At 34.8% G+C, this 26,419-nt stretch overlaps 1 protein-coding gene across 5 annotated transcripts in view; it reads left to right on the top strand.

Annotated features, from left to right (window-relative positions):
- Positions 1-26,419, top strand: part of LOC150095888 (protein pangolin, isoforms A/H/I/S-like) — a 441,413-nt gene that overhangs the window by 356,243 nt on the left and 58,751 nt on the right. Inside the window, exon 9 of one of the 5 annotated variants that reach the window (XR_016549928.1) lies at positions 15,370-15,528. The exons of the other annotated variants lie outside the window; for them this stretch is intronic. The gene's annotated coding sequence lies outside the window, so the exon portion shown is untranslated. The remainder of the gene's footprint in view (positions 1-15,369; positions 15,529-26,419) is intronic. 5 annotated transcript variants of the gene reach the window in all.

The following is a 26,419-nucleotide window of genomic DNA, read 5'->3' as shown; positions in this document are numbered from 1 at the left end:
AGTTGAGACTATTAGAAATAGGAAGGGGAAAGTGATAGTTGATTGTTTGGCAGATTATAAAGATAGAATCTAAGAGATGTTGTATTTTTAGAGGAGGGAGAGAGAGAGAAAACAGGATTGGGAGAGACAGCATTGTTGATGGTAGCAGAAGAATAAAAACCAAGAAGAGCCTCAGTTCAGCAGGAAAGCAAGATTATGAGAGGCACTGTAGTGGGAAATGAACAGGACAAAATGTATAGTTGATTACTTCTGTAGACTGGGGATGCAGAGATTGATATGGATGATATGCATTGGCACAGTGAGTACAAGGCAAGTAATTATTATGAGAAATTTCAACAGTGGGGACACATTGGAAGAAGAAAAAGGGCATACTAGGAAGGAAATAGATTTATGCACTACCAAGAGATTATTACCAAAAACAGAATGGGATAGATGTTTGAAAGTGTTGGAACTGGTGATAGCAGCAGACAATTTGTTCATAATCAAGATAATCACTTACCTCCAATTAGGGAGAGTGATTGTGCAGTCTTGACCTGGGAGCAGGCTAAGCATGTGAAAATTTCAGTCAAGAAAGGTGTATTCTGAACTACAGAACTGGTGATTATGACGAACTTGGCATAGTAATGGTCTTGGAGCATTGCTATGCCAAGGGAAGGATGTTAGCAGTGCATGGGAAATGGTTACAGGGATGAGCAGTATTATTAAGGAGTTGAAAAAAAAAATGTTGTGGAGAGTATATATATGGAAAGAAAACTGGAATCAATGTTGATAAGGGAGATGACAGAAGCAAAAGAGATGTTTGAATTACTGAACGATCTGGAAAACTAGTTTTCCAGATGAAGATGCTGTAGTGACAAGAACTGATGTGGGAATAGAGAGTAGATAAACTTGGAGGTGCTTAGGATATAATAAAATCTTATTAGGAATGTAACCATAGGAATGGTTGGTATATCAGCTTGTGTGTTATAAGATGTCAAAAGAATAGTCAGTGTGCCTCCATTCAAGCTGTTTGGCTCAGCTTTCCATGAAAGAAGCTTTAAGTTAGGGATAAGAATTTATAGGTAGAAAGTATCTCAAGTGTAGTAAAAATATGGTTAAGCAGTATTGGAAACAATACTGATGTAATCGATGATTATTCCTACTCAGTCATTTTGATTAAAAGGCAAACTGGCTGAGTAGGATACCCAAAATAAGCAGAATTATTATTATTATTTTTTATTAAAGTTTATACAGGTGTCTGAATAAAAAATGATGGTACAACATGACAAAATTTCATGCCGGCTGGGGCGTCGCCCAGTTAAACAAGGCCCACGTTGTTTTCACCAGGGAACCAGGATGAACAGCGAAAAGTCAGCTACTGGAACAAATCTGAAAACACACCACAACTCAACATCACCAGAGTTAAAGGTGGGTACTATCAACATCAGAAGCCTGAATGGCAAAGAAATGGAGCTAGCTGAGGAATTAGATAAGTACCAGATCGACATAATAGGGGTTACTGAAACAAAAAAGACAAAAACTGGTGAAATCTTTCTGAGCAATAAATACAAAATGTTATATTCAGGCAATGACAATCAAGGAAAAGAAGGAGTAGCCATAGTATTCAACACTAAATACGAGGCTAATCTTTTTGAATGGCAAGCAGTCTCAAGTAGAGTGATGTGGGCAAATATCAGAATGGGGAACTGAACAATGAGACTTATTTATGCCTATGGTCCCACAGAAGGTTCTACTAAGGTAGAAGTGGAGGAATTTTTTGAGGCTTTAGAAAATAACTGACACAATGAAAAAGGAAAAGTTGGTCCTTGTTGGGGATCTAAATAGCAGAGTAGGAAATGATTGTGACATACAAAAATGTTTTGGGAAAATTTGGAGAAAAGAGCAAACCTAATAATAATTGCAAATATTTGTTGGATTTCTGCTCAGGGCATGGACTGGTTATTACTAACACCATGTTCCAACATAAAAATGTGCACAAATTCACTATCAATAATAACATAGTCAATGAGACTATGTTATTGTTGATAGTGATGTTTTCACCCTGGTGCCAAGGTGAAAAGGCATATGACAAGGTGCCAAGAGAGAAGCTATTCAATAAGCTACAGTTCTGTGGTGTTGATGGGGCATTATATCAAGCAATACTTAGTCTTTGAGTTGTAAGTCAGCAGTTAGAATTGAAGGAAGTATAGGAAGATGGTTTAATGTTAAATCTGGTGTGAGACAAGGATGTACATTATACCCTCTGTTATTCATTATCTATATGGATCACATTATGAAGGAAAGTGGTATTAAACATGATATCAAAATTGGAGAAGTTAATGTCAGCCCTTTTTTTTATGCGAATGATGTTATACTTCTAAATAAATACGCTTCAAGTCTGCAAGATTTCCTGACTAAATTGAATAATTGTTGTAATAGATATAGTATGAAGGTCAGCAATAAAAAGACAAAGACAATGAAAATAGGCAGAATCATTGAAAATGTCAACTGTGTTGTGAATGGATAACCTGCGGAGCAAGTAAAACATTTCAGCTACTTAGGTGAAATGGTATGGTGGGAAGTCAATTGAATAAATTCATATGGAATAAGAGAGAAATTAGTCAGAACACTAAATTAGCTGTATACAAGACAGTGTTCAAACCAGTTTTAACTTATGGATCTGAGAGCTGGGTCAGAAGTAAAACACTTGACCAAAGACTAGAGACCACAGATATGAGAGTCCTGAGAAAGATTAGAGGCATGAACAGATGGCATCAATGGCAATATCATATTAAAAATGAGGATATTAGGAAAGAACTTGACATTGTCAACATCCAGGAATGCGTTAGCAGAGCTAATCTCAGGTGGTATGGTTACTTAAATAGAATGGGAGAGGAAAGATTAGCAAAACAAGTGTTCTCTACCAGGTTGGCAGGAAAACGACCCAGAGGAAGACCAAGATATAGGTGGATTGATATGGTACAAAGTGCCTTAGACGATAGAAATATAAGATCTGATAATGTTGGAATCTTGACAAGTAACAGACTGATTTGGAAGAAAATTGTAGATAGGAAGTTAGTAATGATGTAATTTTTTTCATGTAGTGCTATCATATCCTATACACCCCTTGAGGGTACATGGCAGGAATTCGATGATGATGATGAAGTTTATACAGGAAAACATCACTTAATGCAATTAATTTATCCATCAATTAATGCATGCTAAGCATAATAATGTTAAGTGAATACAATTCGCTTCATTTTGATAATTGATAGGAATAATTATAATTCATCCATCAGTTAGCATAAATTTAGAAAAAATTTACAGTATAATCTATATTAGACGATATTTTAATAAAAATCAAAGTTTACAAAAAAATTAAGTAAAGATGTTTGAACAGTGCACGACTTTTTCATCTTGTCATGCAATTTGCGATAGCTGGCACTTTATCAAGATTTCTTCGTACTTCAAAGCTTCGTTCCATGTCAGGATCATCAAACAAAATTTCCTTAGCATGCTCAGTGTGATTGAAAACGTAAGTTCTTTTGTAGTTAGTGTCTGAGTCATAACATTCTCTTCCTGTCGCACTCCTTATCTTCTTCTTCATATGCATGCTATTCTTCTAGTTGAAGGAGATCATTCTCGCTTAACTGTTCTGAATGTTCTGTTCTCTTACTGACTTTCAGCCTTTCTTCTAATGTAATTACTTTTCTTCTCTTTTCTGCTGCTTTCTTTACTAGTCTTTCACTTTTCCATATCAGGGGTTGAATATTATAAAGCCTTATAGGTATCTAAATTAAAGCAAAATGAAGGAAAATGATTGATGAAGAGAACAGAGTTTGCATATTCACTTGCGATGATAGCTTTGAGTCAACAACCAAGTGTCACCAGCCACCACCCTCAGCACTGCCACTGTCCACTATCTGCTACATTGACAGGTGCTGTAGATTGGTAACAAAAAATTTCACATAACATTAAATTTTGCATAACGTAAAAAAATCACATTAATTAATTAATCACTTGCTTAAAGCAGGAAATAGTATCATTTCACTCAATCTTGCTGATTATTACATATATCGAATTCGCATTAAGTGAGGTTTTCCTGTAATACCATATTCTATTCTCTTTCAAAGTTATCTCCATGTAGTCATTATACTTGTCCCAATGTTTTTTCTACTGCTGGAAACAGTTCTGGAAACAGGACCATAAACAGTATTCAACTGGAATACTGTTTATGGTTCTTTAGTGACTTTTCTTTCTCTTAATCCACATCAACAAATCGCTGTTCTTTCATGGTTTTCTTTGTCTGTGGGAATAAAAAAAAAAGTCACATGGAGAGAGATATCAGATGAGTAGGGAGGGTTGTGAAAAACTGCCATGCTGTTTTTCGTCAAGAACTGTTGGACAGACAAGTCCATGGGGACTGGGGCATTGTCGTGGTGCAACAACCAATCTCCACTACTCCACATTTCTGTTCTTTTTCATTGCACACGATCACACAGTCTTCTCAAAATGTTGAGATGAAAATGTTGGTTCACTGTTTGTCCAGAAGAAACAAATTCTTTGTGTACAATTCCATTCACATCAAAAAAACAAATCAACATTGTCTTGATGTTTGATCGAACTTCGTGTGCCTTCTTGGGTCTCAGTGAATTTGCATGTTTCCATTGGTTTGATGCATGTTTTCTTTCTGGAACATAACTGTAGCACCAAGACTCATCCCCAGTCACCAATTTTGAAAGAAAGTTCTGATCATTAAGAACTTGCTCTCTCAAATCATGGCAAACATTCACACGTTTTTTTTTTTATTTTTTTTTAAATTATTTTTTTTAATCCTCTTGATCAAACTGGGCACAAATTTACCAGACACATGTTTCATTTGCAAATCTTCAGTTAAAATTTGATGGCATGAACTTCATGACAAATTCATCTCTTTAGAAACTTTCTCAGTGGTCTTTTGATGATCTTTATTGATTGCTTGGCAAATCTCTGTGATGTTTGCATGATTTCTGCTTGTCAAAGGTCGGCCAGATTGTGGTTGGTCTTCAACTGACATGTCCCCATATTTGAAATGGGTAAACCACTTGGAGACCCGTGTTTTACCTAAAGCATCGTCCTTAAAGCTTGCTGAAGCATAACAATAGTTTCAGCTGCAGTTTTAACCAAAAAAAAATTTCATGCACACTCTCTGTTCCTTGTGGTCAGTTATCACAAAATCACCAATCTTGCTTGTAAGAACTAACAAAAAAAAAAAAAAAAGCAGCCAGAACAATGAATCAGGTCACACAGGATGACACCACTTGCCAGACTGATGTGGAAAACTGCAGACTCACAATGTCTAGCAACATCATCCTTAACTAGGATATCCCTTTGTATTAGTTTACTCATTTTTTCTAATACAGGAAATGCAGCTCTGTAATGCTGTTGAACTTTTGCAAAGATATCTGACAAGATGTTACACAGAATTCTATGAGTAGGTGATGAACAGTCATCATAGAGTTATAGAATCCTGGAAAATATAGTTGACAGTGTCCTGCTGCTGGGCTCTGGACAGTTACTATTTACTCTGTGCATAAATGATACAGATGTAATATACAGCTGTTTGCTGATGATACAAAACTGGGGAGGACAATAGGAGGAACAGAACTGGATTGCAGGGAGGAAATGAGGTAAAGAATTTGGCGAATGATGTCTGGATGGGAAATTCAAGTTCAGAACATATTATGAAAGTGGGCAAAGAAGCTCGAAGAATGACTTGAATGTTGAACTTTCTGATAAGCAGAGACAGGAAGGTTATTATTCCTGTTTATGTTTCATTTAGCCACATTCAGACTGTTATGCCTAGATTTGGTTGCTTGGTTTTTTCGGGTATGGAGGTGTTGGGAAGGGTTCAGAGGCAACATTCAACTCAACAGAGATTTCCTGTTTGCCTCGGAAGCATTCACCTCAACAGACCTCTCCAGAATGGAGAGGTCTGTTGAGTTGAATGCTTCCTGTGTGAGGAAATTTTTCACTACATGACGAGGGGAGACAAGGATCACTCCTGGAAGTTGTGTAAGATTGTCAAGGGTTGGAGAACTAGATTTTCTGCTAGAGAGAGAGAGAGGTGGTGGGGAGTGAATATAGGTAATAGGTTGTCTGAGGCAGCTGTCAGTGCTTTGTCAAGGAATGAATGTGTTATGATAGGTATATTGTGATTAATGGTTAGAGTTGGTTGCCTACAATATATTTTCAGAGATGCTTGTTATACTGGCATCTGTTTATAGAAATCATATTATAGTTATTATTTAAAGGGATATCATCTATTATAGTCTCATTTTGGTAACTCCAGTTTGATTAGCATAGAATTCCTATTATTCATTTCTAGTTTCATCTCTTTTCCATTGATGTCTTGTATACATTCATTGTTCTTATCAGGAAACTAGGACAGGTAGTGGAACATTAACAGCTTCAGTACATTTTAAAATAGTGTTTGCTATGGGAGAGGGGGGTGTATCAAATAAAAGTACCTCTATACAGAGCAATCTGTAGAGAAAACCAGTAGACAAAATACCCTCAAATTTAGTGAGTACTAACCAGAACATGGGAAAGAGATTTTGACAATAAAAAATTTAGTTCAAAAATGACCATTAGCATGGAAATATGGCACTATGATTGGGAGAAAATTACACTGCTTGGAAAGAAGTCAAAGGCCACTCCAATCCGATTCATACTGGCTACAAACAAGAGGAATAAGAGGGTGGTGTGAAAGGTTCTTGGTCTTGACCATAGATGGCAACACAATTGGTGCGATTTTTTTTTTTTTTTCCCTAAGTTGGTACATCTGTCATAAGCATCCATGTGAAATTACAAGTCATTCTATCAGCTGTCTGCAGCAAAAATTTTGTCTGTATCCCTTGAAATAGGTAAAATTGAGTATCGTACGGTTATAAAATTCTTTGTAAACGAAGGTTTAACACTAGAAGAAATTCATTCGAAGTTCATAAGAAGTTTATGGGCACTCTTCACCTTCATTTTCGACAATTAAGGAAATGGATTGCCGAGTTTAAATGTGTCCATACCAGCCTTGAAGTTGATCCATGTGAAGGATATCCAAAAAGTGCAACAGCACCAGAAATCATTGATCAAGCGCATGATATAGTATTGGATGACCAGGGAATAAAAGTGCATGAAATTGCCGACTATAGGCATTTCAAAAGAACATGTCGGATATATTTTGCATGAAGATTTTGTGCAAGATGGGTGGTGCGCTTGCTCACAGCAGGTCAAAAACGCACTCATATGAAAATCTCTGAACAGTGCTTTGAGCATTTTAACAACAATAAAACTGATTTTGTGTGTCGATTTATTACTATGGATGAGACTTGGATTTACCATAACACACCAGAATCCAAACAGCAGTCAAAGTGGACAGAAGCTGGTTGTTCAGCAATAAAGAAGACAAAGTCAGGTCCACCAGAAAGAAAGGTCATGGCTTTGGTGTTTTGGGATTCTATTTTATTAATTATTTTGAAAAGGGTAAAACAATAACCGGGGATTATTATTCCGATCTTTTAACCAGACTAGACAAAAAAATTCGTGAGAAAAGATCCGGTTTTCAGAAGGATAAAAATCATCTTTCATCTGGATAGTGCACCTGCCCACAAAGGTGTTTTGGCAATGGGAAGGTTATTATTTCTGTTTGTTTCATTTAGCCACATTCAGACTATTATGCCTAGATTTGGTTGCCTGAGAAAATTAAGGGATCTGCACTATGAGTTGTTGGAACATACACCCTATTCCCCAGATTTGGTTCCCTCTGACTTCTATCTCTTCCCAAAACTAAAACTTTTTCTCACTGGTCAGCGTTTTTCTTTGAATCAAGAGGTGATTGCAGCTGTAGAGGGGTATTTTTGCAGATCTTACTGAGAACCACTACAGGGACAGGATAATGGCGCTGGAATAAATGTATTAGTCTCAAGTAAGATTATGTTTAAAAATAATTTTGAAATTATTAATTCGTTTTTTCATTGTTAGGTCAAGAACTTTTCAGACCACCCTCATATGATGCTTCCAAGTCTGTCCAACTTTGTCTGGGTGAAATGACTGTGAAAAGGGAACTGACGGAGTTTGAAAGTTGCATTGTGAAAGTATTCCATGTTGCAGGCCTATCTCTTTTTCAATAATCAGTGATACTATAGAGAGATGTAAGTGCAAAGAATCAACTGCAAGTGCTACACAGAGCGGACAACTCACCATACTTACTGACCATAACTGTAGGATTCTACAAATGATAATATGTAAAAATTGCCATTCGTCAGCCTTCTGAATTTGAATGTGGAGTTTCAGGCCTCAAATGGAAGACAGATCTGCACAAAAACATTCAGAACCAAGGCTCATAACATGGGTTTCCATGGTAGGACTGCAATATGCCAGCCTCACATTACCCAAACCAACATGCAGCATTGTCTTCACTGGTGCAAAGAGCATGTACAGTTAGATGAAGAAGCTTGGAACAGGACCATACCATCACAGCACCACCTCTGGATGCCTGATAAACATCTCTTACCAGAGTTGCATAACCTCAACTATAAAGTTTGGAAGTGGCGGTTTGATGGTATGATCTTGTTTTTCCTGGTTGGGCCTTGGACCTCTCTTTGTGGTGCCATGAACATTGAACTCTTAGAGGTAATGAACATGGTGGACAGTGCAATATTTTTACTGTGTGGCAGTTGTATGGAACTGATCATTGTCTCTTTCACCAAGACAATGCGCCATGTCATAAGGCTACTTCTGTAACTGTGGACATGAGCATCACTACACTTAACTGGGCTCTACGTAGCCTTATCCTACATCTTATTAAGATGGGTGGCATGGCTGTTTGTTCCTCACGCAGTGGTGTCTGTTGACTTCTTTCCAAGCAGCGTACATTAATGTGAATTAATCATGCTCCTTGCAGCATGTTGACTCTACGTCAACATGCTGCAAGGAGCTTTCAAGGGGATCTGAATGATCAGTGGAAGTGACGTTCGATGCATTGGCCTTTGCGCAGGATCAATAGCTGACCACTATACAGCATTGTCTACAGTAGAGCCCTGCTGATCTGTTGAAAGTTTTTGCACATGCGATTTTGTCTCTCAAATTTTTCAGGCATGAACTTTCCCCAGTACACCGCATTTGAGGTAATTCCCAAAATCAAATGTCACAGGGATTAAGGTCTGGTGATTGCATTGGTCATTTCGTAGAAAATGAGCAACTGATTACTGTATCCTCTGTGAAATGTTGACACAATAATTGCTGAACTTCACGTCCTGTGTGGGATGGTGCTTCATCTTGCATTAACACTCTTGTGTTCAGGCACCCTCTTTACTCAGTTGTGGGATGATGAAACTGCTCACCATGTCTTGATAACATGTAGCCATGACTGTGAAAGTCACAGGTCGGGTTAGATGGATTTCTTTGATAACAGCCCATAACAAATTTGGCTGTAAATCCTATCTGTACCATATTCTTTAGCAAATGTGCAGGATGTTATTGAAATGCACAGAATGTTCTGTAAAACAGATACAGCAGTTTTGAGTGTTCACTGTTCCACAAATATGAAAAAGTACTTTGTCACTTTATAGGATGTTCCAAGACCAATACTTGTCAACCTCCATCATCATCATCATCATCAAATTCCTGACATGTACCCTCAAGGGGTGTACAGGATATGATAGTACTACATGAAAAATTTACATCATTACTAACTTCCTATCTACAATTTTCCTCCAAATCAGTCTGTTACTTGTCAAGACCCCAACATTATCAGAGCTTATATTTCTATCGTCTAAGGCACTTTGTACCATATCAATCCACTTATATCTTGGTCTTCCTCTGGGTCGTTTTCCTGACAACCTGGCAGAGAACACTTGTTTTGCTAATCTTTCTTCACTGCCCATTCTGGTTAAGTGACCATACCACCTGAGATTAGCTCTGCTAACGCATTCCTGGATGTTGACAATGTCAAGTTCTTTCCTAATATCCTCATTTTTAATATGATATTGCCATTGATGCCATCTGTTCATGCCTCTAATCTTTCTCAGGACTCTCATATCTGTGGTCTCTAGTTTTTGGTCAAGTGTTTTACTTCTGACCCAGCTCTCAGATCCATAAGTTAAGACTGGTTTGAACACTGTCTTGTATACAGCTAATTTAGTGTTCTGACTAATTTCTCTCTTATTCCATATGAATTTATTCAATTGACTTCCTACCATAGCAGCTTTGCTGATTCTGTTGTCTATTTCTATATTTAATTTACCATCTTCAGTAAAAATCGTGCCTAAGTAGCTGAAATGTTTTACTTGTTCCACTGGTTCTCCATTCTCAACACAGTTGACATTTTCAATGATTTTGCCTATCTTCATTGTCTTTGTCTTTTTATTGCTGACCTTCATACCATATCTATTACAACAGCTATTCAATTTAGTCAGAGAATCTTGCAGACTTGTAGCGGATTTATTTAGAAGTATAACATCATCCGCATAAAGCAAAGAGCTGACATTAACATCTCCAATTTTGATATCAGGTTTAATACCAATTTCCTTCATAATGTGATCCATATAGATAATGAATAACAGAGGGGATAATGTACATCCTTGTCTCACACCAGATTTAACATTAAACCATCTTCCTGTACTTCCTTCAATTCTAACTGCTGACTTACAACTGAAATAAAGACTAAGTATTGCTTGATATAATGCCCCATTGACACCATATAACTGCAGTGTATTGAATAGCTTCTCTCTTGGCACCTTGTCATATGTCTTTTCCAAATCGACAAAACTTAAATACAGATCTTTGTTATATTCCGTTGCTTTCTCGACTGTTTGTCATAAAGTGAAGATCTGATCCTGACAGCCTCTATTTGGCCTGAATCCAGCTTGTTTTTCACCAAGCTTTTCTTCCACAATTCTTCTCAACCGTTTCTCAAGTATACTTGCATAGATCTTGCCAGGAACACTCAGTAGGGAAATACCTCTGTAATTCTCACATTCAGTTTTATTTCCCTTTTTATATATGGGTACTATGAGAGCTCTACTCCAATCATCAGGAATTCGTCCCTCTGTACAGGCTTTCTGAACTATGCAGTGCAGCCACTGTAAGACTTTTATACCACCATACTTCAGCATTTCTGGTCGAATATCATCTACTCCTGCTGCCTTTCCACATTTCAAGCCTTTGATGGCTTTTTCTACTTCAAGTATGAATATGTATTCCTGACTGCATGCCTGGTCAGTGTTTTTTATCACTGTGCTGTCATCACTGCTTGTTTCATTTAGGAGTTTTACAAAGTAATTACTCCATACTTCAAGGATATCTTTTTCTCCTATTTTCATGTCACCTTTATCATCTCTAACTCCTTTTACAGCACTCTTTCCTCCATTCCTAAGCTTCTTCAACAACCTCGAGAATATTTTGCCACCTTCTTGATATTTATTTTCTATATTCTTGCCAAAGTCCTCCCATGACTTTTGTTTTGCTAGTTTTACACACTGTTTAGCTTTCTTACATTTGTCTCTGTATTCTGTAAGAGTAAAAGCTGACTTATTTGACAGGAACTTTTGATGCTTTCTTCTTTTCCTTCACTGCCTCTTTAACTTCCTGTGTCCACCAGGGAGTTCTGAGTTTTTTATCCTTGCAGACAACCTCACCACATGCCTCTCTGACAGAATCAATCAATGTTTTTTTCAGAGTTTGCCACTGAATCTCCAAGGTTTGATTCCTGTTCTCAAACTCTTTCATTTTCTTTTCAATAATCTTTCTGTATTTTAGTCTACAGTTCACATCTGAGAGCTGCTCAACTTTTATTCGCTTTAAAACTTTCTTGCATGTTATTCTTTTCAATATGAAATTGAATTTTATCCTGCTCAAGACTAAATAGTGATCACTTCCAATTTCAAATCCTCTGTACACTCTGGTGTCTTGCACTAGGGAGAAAACATCACTATCAACAATAACATAGTCAATGAGACTTTTCTTATTCCTAGCCTCTATGAATTTTAATATATTTAAAATATTAAAATTCATTTTCTTATACTTTTTATATCCCTTTTACATTTGTTTTTCTACACTGATTTTATATTGTCTTACTTATTTATTAAATAGTATACTTCTAAGAAATGTTTCATTTATGATTTGCCCTTTTTGCCCTCTTAATTCTACTTTTATATATAGTTTTTAGACCTATGTGAGCCCCTTATTTATCCAATGTGTTTTTGGCACAGTATGACCATAGCTGTCCTTGCACCATTAAACTCAAATAATTCTTTCTTTATAGAACAAATTTCTGTCCAGTATTACTGCTTTCTTTGCCCATATACTAAGTTTTGGTTGCTTTGTAAATGATTTTTACCTACAAAAGGAAGATATAGCATGTGCTCACTACTGTCTCCCCCTATTGGAAGCTTTTGAGCAACATGCTGTAGATTCCTCTACTTTAAAACTAAATAAAGGGATCTATATATTGACAATATTTTCGTCAGTTGTCCCCATGGCCACCAAACATTAGATATCTTCCTTAGCTGTCTGAACAAAAACACAGATGCATAAAGTTTAGCATTGAAATTGAAAACCAGAAGACATTTCCATATCTGAGTGTACACTGTCACCCACTATCAATCCTCCCTCCATCCTTTCTGGTGATCTCAAGTTCTGCATGACATCACATTCATGAGGATGAAATAACTATGAATTTCTCACTTAATATCCAATATATCTTTCTCGGTTTTTGTTGTTCTTTTACATATGCTGGTTACTGAATTAGAAACCTCTATGCAGATATATGTAAACATAACTTATGAAGCATATATGCAAAATACTTGGTCACATGCATTACCATGTGTTCTAGGCAACTATTTAACATTGCTGCTGGTTGGTAATTATCAATAGTGTTGATCACCATGAGAAAAAGGATCTTTCAGAGTTTGATAAAGGATTTATTGTGGGCCTCTCTGGCTGGAGCCACAATTGTGAAAACAGCAGAGCTGACTGGTTTCTCAAAAGGTGAGATATCCTGGGTGTTTAATCAGTGGAAAAACAACCCACATTGCTTGTCTAAGAAGTGTAGTCCTAAGACAATCTGTTAGGAACCAGATTGCTGTCGTCTGAGAAGGCTTGTACAGATAAATAGAACTTCATATGTGCAGCAATTAAACCAAAGCATTTAATGAAGGCTGTTTCCGATCCATATCTCATTGAACTATGTGCAGGGAATTGAAGAGGATTGGTTGGCATTTGCATACTTATACGGAAAGCATTGAATAAAATCAAAGTTTCTAATTCAGTGGCTGGTATGTGTATATCAAAAGAAGTACTCCCAGGGATTTTATTTTATTTTATTTTATTTTTTCTCATTAGCTTAACCATTGTTCATATTGCACTTTTGCTACCCTTATGAAGTGATTTTCCTTCCTCATCTGCTCCTTCAGTTCTTTTAAAATAACCCATAATGTTCACCCCCTTCTTTATTTGCTAGGGTAATTTGATGCATTTTCTGCTACCAGGTCTAGCAACACTGAGCTAAATATTTAATCTCTGTCTCACACCATTCTGCATTAAATTGCTGCCATTATTTGCCCTGTGCATCTCTACATTGGATGGGTTTAACTCTTCTGCAATTAACAACAGCACTTTTCCTTCCTTTCTGGCATATCTCTTTCTTCATGATACCCCTGCATCTCTGTTCCAACATTTTTTGGGCAGATGACTTGATCAATGCAACAGTTTCATTCCACTTAATTTGAATACTTCTGTCATTTGTAAACAAACATAATAACTCATCTCTGGTTCTAGAACAAATCCCACCAACCACTTTTTTAGATGTGACTCCTCAATTTCCTCTCCCTGGCTATTTCTCTATCACCAATGATTTTATAATCCTCCCAAGACCCAGGCCTGTCAACATTCCTGGCTCTCTCACACAGTGTCTCCCTGTCCATTTACCCTGATTTCCCTGTTTTCCAATCTGTCTTGTGTTCTCATTCTCTTCACTCACACTACTCACCTCTCCATTTACAAGCTCTTCTTCAATCCCTCCTGTCTTAATTTCCTGCTCTTCCATATAACCTCTTACTTCCTCAGATCATCTATTCAACTGCAGTCACTATTCTTTTTTCCAATAACTCTCCAGTTGACCAACATCAATACTATATTTAAATATAGAACACATCAACAGTTTTTAAATATTTGAACCCAAATAGTTAAAACTGTTTGTGTTCTATTATGTGATTGTTTAAAGGTATTATCTCCTTTGTCATTTTTTCCTAGCTTCATTATTTTTTTATTGATGCTAAGTGATATATCTACTGTGTATGATGACTAATTTATTTTTTTCTCTGCTGCATTGATATTTTTTGTAGCGAAATTTAAAAGTGGGAGTGAAGTGTGGTGATAGTCTTACGACTATGTTTGCTTTGCATATTAATACTTGGCATTGATACACCATGTTATGCCATTGTTTGGCATTCTGGTACCACACAGTTAGTATGTTTATTATCATTTGTGTTTATTATCAAATGTGTATTTGAAATCGGCAAAAGAATAATAAAGGTCAATATCTTTTTTTCTTGTTTGTTCCTCTGATTCTGTGTAGTGCAAAAATATATAAGTATAGGTTTTACATGTAGGAAATTCAATGAAGAAATTAATATCAAATTCTTGAAAACAAGGTACTTTGTGTGTAGTTACAAAAATGAATGGTTAAAAAAAAAATAATTTGTTTTTCTACAACATCACATATGTATAATAGCATCATTCTGGTTGGTAGGGTGGAAAATTTATAAAAGGTTTTTGTTTTGTAAACTCTTACCATCATAAATGTGTATCAAAGCAAGTTATTGTCTGATGTCTGGTTGTATCAGACTTTTGTGGGAGATGCCATCATTTATATTTCTTTGTGTTGTAGTTTCAAGGTTGTGATGTATGATAGTCACATAACCCTTAGTAGATGGATATCGGCTTTGTTTTCTATGGAAAGTTACTTAAGGTATAGTCAGAGACATAATAGATACTTGATATTTTAGAAGTTGATAATCATTTTGAACAAAAAAAGATGTCACATTCTCCATCCAACCTATGATTTACATCTGAATATTTGATGTCTCGTAAGCACATTATTTCTTCCCCACAAGTTTTCATAATTTAGATTTTTTTTTTTTTTTTTTTAATAAACCAGTATATACAAAGTCTTATTACTGTTTATCTTTTTCAAGATGTTTAACCATCCTGAATTTTTTATTTTTTTTTTTTTATAGTAGAAGTGGAGAAAATTGCATTTTGATTAAAAAAAAAAAAAAAAAAAAAAAAAAAAAAAAAAAAAAAAAAAAAGGAAAACTGAAATTTTTCTGCAATAAATCTCTTATTTTTTTGCAGAAAAATTTTTGCTTTCCACCATTGGATTTGCTCTCTAGTCTCTCTATTTTGAACAGGCTGTGTCTACATTTGGTATGTGCCAGTGATGTTTTCAGTGCCAGGGAAACAACTCTTCAGCTTGAACTATTATGTTACAAAACTAGATCACAGAGTAAACAGGTAATATCAACCAGGTTTCTCACCACAAAACAAAAAACAAAATCATTACTATCTGCTGACTTTGGGCTGTATGAAAATATATGTGATCTTTTTTTTTCCCACATGTTAAGTACATCTAACTCAAGATACTTTCTTGCTTTAGATATGTTTTTGTTTAATATGTTGGAACAGAATTAGGCACAAATTTAAATTATGTGATCGTACCTTAAAAAATCGTTGAAAATTCTCAGAAACAATCAAAGTATGAAGAGACAGCTGTATTCAGTAGTCCTTTATTACTTAGAATGCAGTCCTCATCCTCGTATAGCTGGTTGGGTTTGAGTTTCAGCAACTTATTGGTTGTTAATTGTGTCACACTGTTTAAGGCTGTCATTTGATTGCAGCCTTCTTGTAGCATTTACTTACATGACTTTAGTAGTTAATAGTATTTCAAATGAATTTTTTCATAATTTCATTATTTTGCAAATTTCATTCATTGTATTTGTTTCCTATTCATTATTAGTGTTGAATTTTGTCCTCTGTTAAATCATGTTTAAGCGAGAAAATGATGTTTCACTGTTCGAAGGAAAAACTACTATTAGCTATGTATGCTGATTAAAATCTAAGGACAAAATTAAAGAGTATTCTAGTTACTGCTAATACTTCTGGCTATTTTTAACTAAAATCTGATTATAGTAAAGATGAAGTGGTTAATTAGCATTTAGAATGATCAAGTTCAAAGGAAAATAAGGAAGGATCAGTCTATTTGCAAATTACTGAACAAGTATTAGCATGTAGTATTTCTTAGGTGAAAGAGTATTCACAAATTTAAAATTTAGCTAAGCAGAACTGTAGACTGCATATTGTTGATTATCCTGTTATTCAGCACATTCCATTATCTGGACAAATATGTTCATGCTACTTATTTTCCTAGAAATTTCATATTGATGGACACCAACCCTTAATCATGTATTTTATTTCTAACCCAAATTTCCATTTCATATGTTAAAATTGGTTTAAACATTGTTTTGTATATATATATATTCCACATATTCTGTTCAGATAAAGCTGATTACTCATTATAACTAGCCTTGCTTATTCTGTTTTCTATTGCATTATGTAATATGTCATTTTTACTTAAAATTGTGCATAAATAGCTGAAATCGTTTACTTGTGTAAGTTCACCATTGAGAATGCAACTGATCTTTTCCATGTTTTTGCCGATTTTTATCGGATTTTGTCTTTTGGCTGCAAATTTTCATACCAAATTTGTTACAACAATTGGTCAGTTTAGGTAATGAGTCCTGTTTATTTAGGAGTGTAACACTGGATTTGCAATGCATAAAGTAAAGCTAAGTTTAATATCTTCAGTTTTGATATCAGTTTTGTGCCATTTTCATTCATGATATTATCCATGTATATGATGATGATTAACAATGGTGATTGTGATTAATCTTGACTTGCATAAAGTTCTGTTAACTTACAAACTTTTGTAATTTTAAGTATGAACTGTATATTGCCCTGTATAATTCCATTTAGAAGTTATAACCCTTGATAGTCGAAAACAGTAATGGAATTGTTTTTCAGGCCAACAGCACCTGAATCCATGTACCAAAAAAATAAATAAAAAATAAAATAAAATGAAATAAATCGTCATGAAGGCTTGTGAGTCATCTGCAACTAAATTCCGCTGCCTGTATACCTTCAATATTAGTGGTTCCATTAGTAGCTCTTGTCTCCCAGAAAGCATGCACACATTAAGCAATTTGACTACAGGAATCTATTTATGTTCCTCAGCAAAAAAGCTAAATCTCTGTGTTATCAGACGTCATTTCACATTAGATGAGTTTCTTGGTCTAATATAATGTCAGTATCAAAATAAATAAAGCAAATTGGTAGTAAAACTATACAGGCATATCCCCTGTCATACATGTCAGGTTCCAGACTACTGTCATAGAATGAATTTCAGTGTGTAGCTAATCACTGCCTTCCCCCACCCTCCCCACCTGCTTGTAGATGCATGTAATGGTTTAATAATTTTCAAACAGTCGTTCCTGTGCGTAAATTACTTAAATAAAGCATTTATGCATAACTGACATACATAAAACATTTACTTATATCATTTACACAAACAAGAAAGTTAGTCTGTGAATAGCTTGGCTTTGAGGGAACACGGCAACCAGTTTGGTTGTCAATCTACAGCATTAAACATTTTTTCCCATTTTGGCATGATTGTCGCATTTATGGCTAACTGTATTAACTAGTATAGCACTTTTCACTTTAATCTATATTATCTATATTATTACGACCTATTGAACCCAGTGTTAGTTATCATTTGTCACATTCATTTCTTGATCGAAATAGCTACATACTCATCACGGACAAACTTGATGGGCAAGTAAAAAGAAAGATGCTTAAACTAGAACAAGTGAAATTCAAGAAAGCAAGACTTCTGAATCAACTTATACAATATTTCTGAAATGATCTAGGAACAATAATATAATTCTGAAGTTTCTACTTTTCAAAGAACATTTCTATTCTAGAAGAGCTAAATGGATCTATCAAAAAGCATCACTGACTCTGTTACATGAAGATTATAATCCACAAGGTATGCACTCAACCAAGTTGTTTGATTTGCCATGTCTTCACTTGCACTGATTTATGGTCTTGTTTAGATAATGTGATCAATGCTACTTATAAATATATTTTTAACCTCCAAAAATAGACAAATCACAAAATTTAATGCTATGTACAAGAAAATTTTTGTCCCAAGAGTTACTCTACCCTATGAAAAGTACTATTTAATTATTAAGATAGCTATTTTGCATATTTTTGTTTAGGAGTAACCCTTTTAAGATGTCATTGGCTTTTTACTTAATTTTTAGGGCATTACTGATGTTTTAAAGATATAGATGTATGAAGAACATAAGAAATGAATGATTTTGAATATATCTTAGTATGATATTCCCGGTTGTCATCTTATTGAGCAGCATCTGGTGCATGGCAATATTACTGAAGTATAACTGAAAGGAAGGGGGGGGGTTGGAAATGTGGAGATAATAAAATGTAATATTTATTTAGAGGTAGTTCCTATACACCTTCAATTCTAACTGCTGACTTACAGCTCAAATATTGACTAAGTATTGCTTTATACAATGTCCCATTCACACCATTGTAACCTTTGAACAACTTTTCTCATGGTATACCTTGTCATGTGTATTTTCCAGTCTGCAAAACTTAAATACAAATCCTTGTTATATTCTTATGATTTTTTATCTATTTGTTTTAAAGTGAAAATCTGATCTTGACAACCTCTGGCCTGAATCCAACTTGTTTTCTCTAAGCTTCCCTTCCACAATTTTTTAGCTGTTTCTCAATAATACTTACATACTGAAATGCTCAGTAAGGAAAATACCTATGTAATTCCCACATTCAGTTTTATTTCTCTTTTTTTTTTAAGGGTACTATGAGAGCTCTATTCCATCTGGAATTTAACTCTCTGACCAGGTCTACTGAATCATTCAGTGTAGCTATTGTAAAACTTTTATACTCTCGTATTTGAGCATTTTTGCTCAAATAGGAGAGTATAAAATATCAGATATCATCTACTCCAGCTGCGTTTCCACATTTCAAATTTTTGATGGCGTTTACACTTCAAGTATTGATATGTATTCCTGATTGCATTCCTGTCGAGTGCTTTCTACCTCACTGCTTGGGTGGCATTTAGCAATCTTTCAAGGTAATTACTCTAGACATCTAGAATATCTTTATCTTCACTTTTCATGTCACCTTTATCATCTATGATTCCTTGTATAGCACAGCAATAATAATTCTCACTTTTCCCACCCTTGTTACCGCACAGCCTGGAAGGCCAAGTAATGGTATTTGGGAGATATTGTTGACATCATAATTTTGCAGTGGAGCTAGCTAAAATTCTCTGCATGTCAAACCCAAATTCAGTGAAGGATCCATTATCATGTATTCTGTGTCCTTCCAATTTCAGCTTGACTTGATAAACAGATCGTTAATTAGCTAGCCTGGTTAGCCAAGTGGTTAGTGTATCCACTCTCCAAACAGTATGCTGTGGACATGGATGTTTGTGATTTTATATGGAAGGTGATCTGTAGAAAACAAAATCTCCTCACCTATGATGCCAATGTACTATAGGTTTTCAATTTTTCTTAGGCAGGAGTCACATAAAAATAAATAAAACAAATGACACTTCTATATAAGGATTTAGTGAGTTGCTAGTTTTTTAGTTCTTCAGTATGAACAAAAGTGCTGTTGCTCCTCCTCTTTTTAGATTATCTCTTCTGATATCATTATAATTCTTGTTGTGTACTTCATCATGAACCTTGTGATTAAGCAGAGTTTCACAAACTCCTGTGATATACACCTGACTATTCCAGGTTACTAATTTGAACCATAGATACTTATTTTTTCAGCCCTACATAACCCTGATGTCTTCATCAAGCTTTGCCATATTCTTCTTTCTCAGTCAGTTACAATGACCCTCCTTTCTCTTCTCTTTTCAAACAGATTTTGGGTGTTGTTGCCATATGTAACTCATTGTATCCTTCATTACAGAGATCAGCCCCATAGGGTAAGGAAACCAGAGTCATTCTAAGCCTATATTATGCTTAAAATGTTTTCTGCCATTGTAGTTATTATTGAAACTTCATTATGAGATCTAGGTATAGATATGATATGAGTGAACCCAATCAACTGGTGTCAGACCACTGCCCCCACTAATTGGAGAAGTGGTTTAAAGTTCCATTTTTGGTTTCAAGAGCATGGTTTCTGGACTATGTAAAAAAGAAATTAAAAATACAAAAAAAAAACCACACATATATGTGTGTGTTTTTTTTGTGTTTATATGTGTTATATATATATATATATTATGCGAATTCATTTTACTCGGTTGGAATATTATTGAAAAGCTTTAATGACTGTTACCGAGAGATAAAGATATCTTGTCATCTCTTTATCTCTCGGTAACAGTATCTTTTTAAATATATCTTGTCATCTCTTTATCTCTCGGTAACAGTCATTAAAGCTTTTCAATATATATATATATATATATATATATATAAATATATAAAATGTGTGTGTGTTCTTCTCGCAGTGCACCCAATAAGATGCACCGCGAGAAGATGAAGAAAGGACATTAAGTCAGAAACCCTGGTCGGTTCTCCACATCCCTTTAAAGGCTATGTGGAGGTCTCCTGTCAGTTATTCAACTGTGACCTTAAACACCCCCGTTCTGCTTCATGAAATTCTTAATATCATTTCTATTTAAATGAGATAGACAGATTTGGTCTTTTCCCTTTTTTGGAGTATGTGATGCTTTTCTTTATTTGAATGTTTTTCCTTGTAAATTATTACCCAACAAATCTTCATTTTCATATTCCTCCATATCTGTTAGGCTCACTGGCCTTTCATAACCAGAGATTTATTTATTTTCCTTTTATTTTATTTAATTTTATAATTACCTGCCACACCTGAAAGGTCACAAGACTTATAACAGTGCCGCGTGTTGGGAAGTTTGGTAAAACTTTAAAGATGATGCAGCTTACCATTTCATTGTCATTTGGTTTTATGTGATTTGGCCCTAGCAGTCAGTTGCCTTTCATCTGTTTGACTTGTTTGGTATTTCCCAGTAATTTGAGGATTGGGAGATAGGTCCAGGAGTCTTTATTTTTATGAATAAAAATCATGAACCCTTCCTATCTCTACTATCCAAGAGAAATGTTTTTTCTTCTAAGACTGGTGCAAGCAGTTGATGTTTCTTTTCATTTAATTGTTTCTTAAATAATTTTATTTAAGTTAAGGGATATTACATCCCATATTATTTCATAGCCGAATAAGAAACTCAAAGAGTTTCATGCTGAATATAGTAAATATATAAAGTTCGGCGAGTCCAAGCGTAAGCATATACCTGGATAGTGTTACAACTGACCCTGTAGGGAATGCAACACTGAGGCAACTCATGGTAAGGGTGGAGCAAGTTCCGATCACTGTTCTTGATATTTCCCCATAATGTGAAACTCAGCTCAAGCTGAGTTTCACATTATGGGGGTTTCACATTATGGGGAAATATCAAATTGCCTCAGTGTTGCATTCCCTACAGGGTCGGTTGTAACACTATCCAGGTATATGCTTACGCTTGGACTTGCCAAACTTTATATATTTACTATATTTGGCATGAAACTCTTTGAGTTTCTTATTCGGCTATGAAACAATATGGGATGTAATATCCCTTAACATAAATAAGCTTATGTTGCTGAATTGAAGCCTTTTGGCTGTTCATATAATTAAATGTTTCTTGAAGATTATTTTAAATCTTAATGGTTAGGAGATTGTACTCTATTCCATTCCATTTATTATAATCCACTATCTTTCACTTTTTCTTTTACATTAATTTCAAGTGTTCTTGAAAATGAATTAAAAAAAAAAAATGTTATGACAGTTTGGATATAGTCTAATTTTTGATTTCCTCATTGGGGATTACCATAACTTATTCATTAACATTTTTTTTTGAAGAACTTGTTCAGCCTCAAAAGACTGCACTGCAAATCACATCACTCAGTTCTTTTTTCACTTCTCAAAGATGTGATGTTTTATTCCCAATAACTCGTATAAATGTAAAATCATTGCAACATTCTTTTAATGTTGAAAGAGTTTTATTGGTGAGTACAGATTTATAAAATAGTCAAATATATTTAACATTAAAGCAAACTTGCTAAAACCCAGTTATTTAAAATTACATTTTCCTTGCATAGTTGAGAGAAGAGGAGATCCCTTCTCTTTTCTCAACTTTCTTCCTTTCTTATTTAGGAGAGAAGCAGTAGCAGAAGTTACTGTTTAACTATTTGTGAATTAGGTTTGAACCCTCTTCTATTTCTTTTGATCTAAAAGTGTATTATTTATATTGATCGGAATCACGAGGACTACTGTGAATCAATCTTCAGAAAACTACTGGGATTAAATTATCACAGTTGAAACGATTTATTATTATATGACCTATGAAAAAATGCTTATGAGATTTGGTTTAAAATGTAGTTTTCTAAGATTATGCTTCTGTTGTATGTAGGTATTACACACAAATTGACAAGCTTAATGAGAATTTGGTTTTAATTAAAATAACTCCAAAACCAAAAACTTTGTACAGATATGTTGATGACATCTTTATCATTTGGAATCACACAAAAGAAGAACTAATGGATTATCTCACCAAATCAGTAGTTTCCACCATACCATCAAATTCACATTAGAAATGGAAAAAGATGAAAAACTTCCATTCCTAGACATCCTAATAAAGAAACATACCGATAACAGTATCAATCTGTCTGTGTATAGAAAACCTATGAATGCTGGACGTTACATCCATTTCAACTCGTCACATCATATATCCCAGAAACTTAGCATTATCCATATGCTTAAAAAAAGAGCTATACATCACACAACAGACCAAGATGACTTACAAAAAGAATTAACTACAATATCCAGAGAGCTATCCTTAAATGGTTATCCAAAAAGACTCTGCAACAAGATTCTCTTTTCAGATATACTACAAAGACAACGTGATGACACCCAATACATCAGTACTATAACTAATTCATTTGTCAGCAGCATTTCCAAAAAATTGGCTATCCTTCTAAAACCACACAATATTAGAGTAGCATTCAAGCCGGTCAATACTATTCGGAAATTTTTAAGATCACCGAAAGACCCTCATCCATTCTACAAGTACTCTGGGGTATATAATATACCTTGCTCTTGTGGTGTTAGTTACATTGGTCAGACCTCTAGAAGCTTCGAAACGAGACAGAAGGAACACATAGGATATGTCAGAAACAATAGACAAGATATTTCAGGCCTTTCTTGCCACTTTGCCTCTACCAACCATCTCATTGAGTGGGATAAGTCATATGCCTTATATAGAAGAGAATTATCATTCCAGAACCTTCAAGGAGGCTGCTACGGTCGCCCGTTCAACAGGAAACCTAAATAAGAATCAAGGTCTAATCCTACCAGAAATTTGGAAAGCTTTAATCAGATCACTAAACATCAAAGAAATGAACTTTTACACCAATTACATTGTCTCGCAACAAATAAATCATGTTCCCGAGGCACGTGCATCGTCTTGCACAATACTAATTTTGTATGAATTAGAACTGTCAGTTACAAACCTAGTCTGTTACCTTCATATAACTTACCAATTGTATTCCCTGAAGATGCCGATAGCAAAAATCGGTGAAACATGTAGGACGATAAATTAAAACTCACTTGACTAACTTTCAAAAAAAGTGTTATAGTTAAGGCATTGAATTGTTTTCAAAAAAGATCAGGAAATGGACTTATCTAAAAATCATTATAATTGTTATCAGCTCATGGACAAATAGCAGTTCCTTTCACTGCCATGGGATTAGATCTAAATAACAGCTGGTACTTATGAAATCTTAACAACTTATACACTCACGAGTTTCACTATTTCATTTTTAAACTAGAAACAGTTGTTTATAACACAAAGACCATTTTTTTCTTCCCTCACAGATATCAAATGATAAAAAAAGATATTTAACAAATATATTCTGAATTTTAATTTTTTTTCCCCTCCTATGGAGTTATTATTTTAAAATGATAGTGTGGTGCACTATTTTGTATGTATGTGTCTTGTAGCACAGCTTCCATGATCTCTTATTGAGCATATGGTTATACTCCAGAATGATGAGAGTAATGATGGAAACAAAATCTGTCTCTTTTAAAGTTTATTATAGTATTATATACTTGACAAACTTGTAAATAAAATCTCCTATAAGGAAATGGTTAGTATGCCTTATTAGATTAAATCAGCAGGTTGCTGTTTTCAGGTCTTGAGTTTTCTTTTAATACAATCTATTTGTGATTACTGACAAATATCATATCATATGGAGATTGATATATTAGTTGCTAAAATTATTATTCAGAGCAGTAATGGAAGATTTTATGACAGTGTATCAGTTATTACTTTTGTATAATTTTTAGATATTTTTAGAAATGAATAGATTTGAGAGAAGTAGTATTTTTGAAATTTTAAAACATCTCTTTTGAAGTTCTGTATTATTTACACAAACATGCAGCTTGGGGTAGGTCTAATCACCTGTAAGTAAAGTTTTCAAATTCAGATGGCTACTTTGTCTTATGTGTAGAGAATGAATGATGCTGTATATGCAGTAGTAGTGATGTGACTGCAAAGGCTTAGAAATTTTTAGCTGTTACTAGCAATTTCTCACATTTCTAACCATGTGGTATTTTGTTTTTGTATGCTTTTTGTGTAGTTTTTTTTCCCTTAAGTTTATTATTATTTTCTTTCTTTCTTTCTTTCTTTCTTTTTTTTAATAAGTTGCAGAAGCATAGCATGAATGCTTATTATTTATTTATTGTTTTTAAGATTTTGAGAGTATGACCTTTGGTTGGTTTTGTGAGCAATTGCTGGAGCCTTACAAGCAGCAGCATGTTTGTGAATGATTTGCTTGTGTATGCAAAATTTTCTTTAACAGCTTTTATTATTATTATTACCTTTTCAGTTTGTATTATTTATGAAAAATCATATGTACCATCATTTATTTATGTATAAACATAATTTAGAAATTTCATTATTAGAAGTTTTATGCCAGCAAAATTGCTGGTCAAAGAAAATTTCATAATTTGCGTTGTTACACACAGACACTGACTGGCCAATTTATTAGATACATTGCCCCATCCTTGGAACAGCTTTGCCTCATCAGGATATTGGATTTGTAAGTGTCAAAAGCTTGCTTATTGCTCTGTGGAACTATTACTTCTTACCTTTGCCTTAGATTGGAATGCAAATCCCAGTTGCAAAGAGCTCATTCCACAAAATCATTAGTTGGCTTGAGATCCAGTGGCAGAAGGTCAATGAAATATGGTAGAGCCACACTCCTGGATCATTTTCTTTCTTGTCTTGTTGATGGTATTGTTGTAGAAGTGATGATTACTAGATGGAACAGCCATGAGTATAAGGGGATGCATGTGATTAGCAACAGTGTTCCAGTAGTTAGTGGCATTAAGATGTTGCTGCACTGGTTTCAGAGTTTTGATCTAACATGCATCAAGAAAACACTCCTTAACTACCATGTTATCTCTCCAACCTGGAGTATTTCACTTGGAAAAGTGGGTCCAGCAATTCATGGGAATAATGCAATTCAGATTTGTTGAAACTCGCAACATTTTTCTAAGTTCCAGTCCCAGCATTTTCCTGTTCCCATGCTGCTTGTCTTTTTTTTGCAATCACTAAATTACATATAAGTGTAATTTAGTGTGATTGTCTGTCAGTGTACCTCATGTGTAACATGACTGAACGCAGAACTAATTTGTAGATCTTCGTGCACTACTGATTGGCTGACCATAGCCTATATATTACTGCGAAAATCTTGCACTTTTCTTACACATACCAATCTTACACATAACACTTGGTATCTGCTTTATGTAACTGGATAGATGGATGCTATTATCTTTATTGCTGAGGGATGCCCTTAACAATAAACTGGGCATTTAGCTATGTCGATTTATTATTATTATTATATGACACCTCCATGGAGTTCTGGGACTCATTTCAGGAGGCTGCTCCATACTACACTACACTGATCTGCCTTGTACACCACAGGGATTTACTTCACAGATGTAAATTTATGTGTTTAATTTTATTGTGTTTTCACGTTAGTTTACTTGTTTTGCAGGAGGGGGGGAAGAAAAACTGAATTTCTGGAAGAAGAAAAAAAAATCCTGCAACCCCAGTAAGCTAATTCATCTTTAGTTTTCAGATCCAAGGTGGAATTCATACTAAGTTCTTTTCAGCCAAAGAACATTTGCATTACTAACTGAGCCAAGGAGGCTCTGTATGTTTGCA

The sequence above is a fragment of the Typopeltis vanoorti genome, chromosome 19, assembly GCF_054136105.1.
Source record: "Typopeltis vanoorti isolate ZY-2024b chromosome 19, IOZ_Tvanoo_1.0, whole genome shotgun sequence".
NCBI lineage: Eukaryota > Metazoa > Arthropoda > Arachnida > Uropygi > Thelyphonidae > Typopeltis > Typopeltis vanoorti.
Note: the sequence above shows the minus strand (reverse complement) of the source record. Positions and strands in the feature narration are given on the sequence as shown.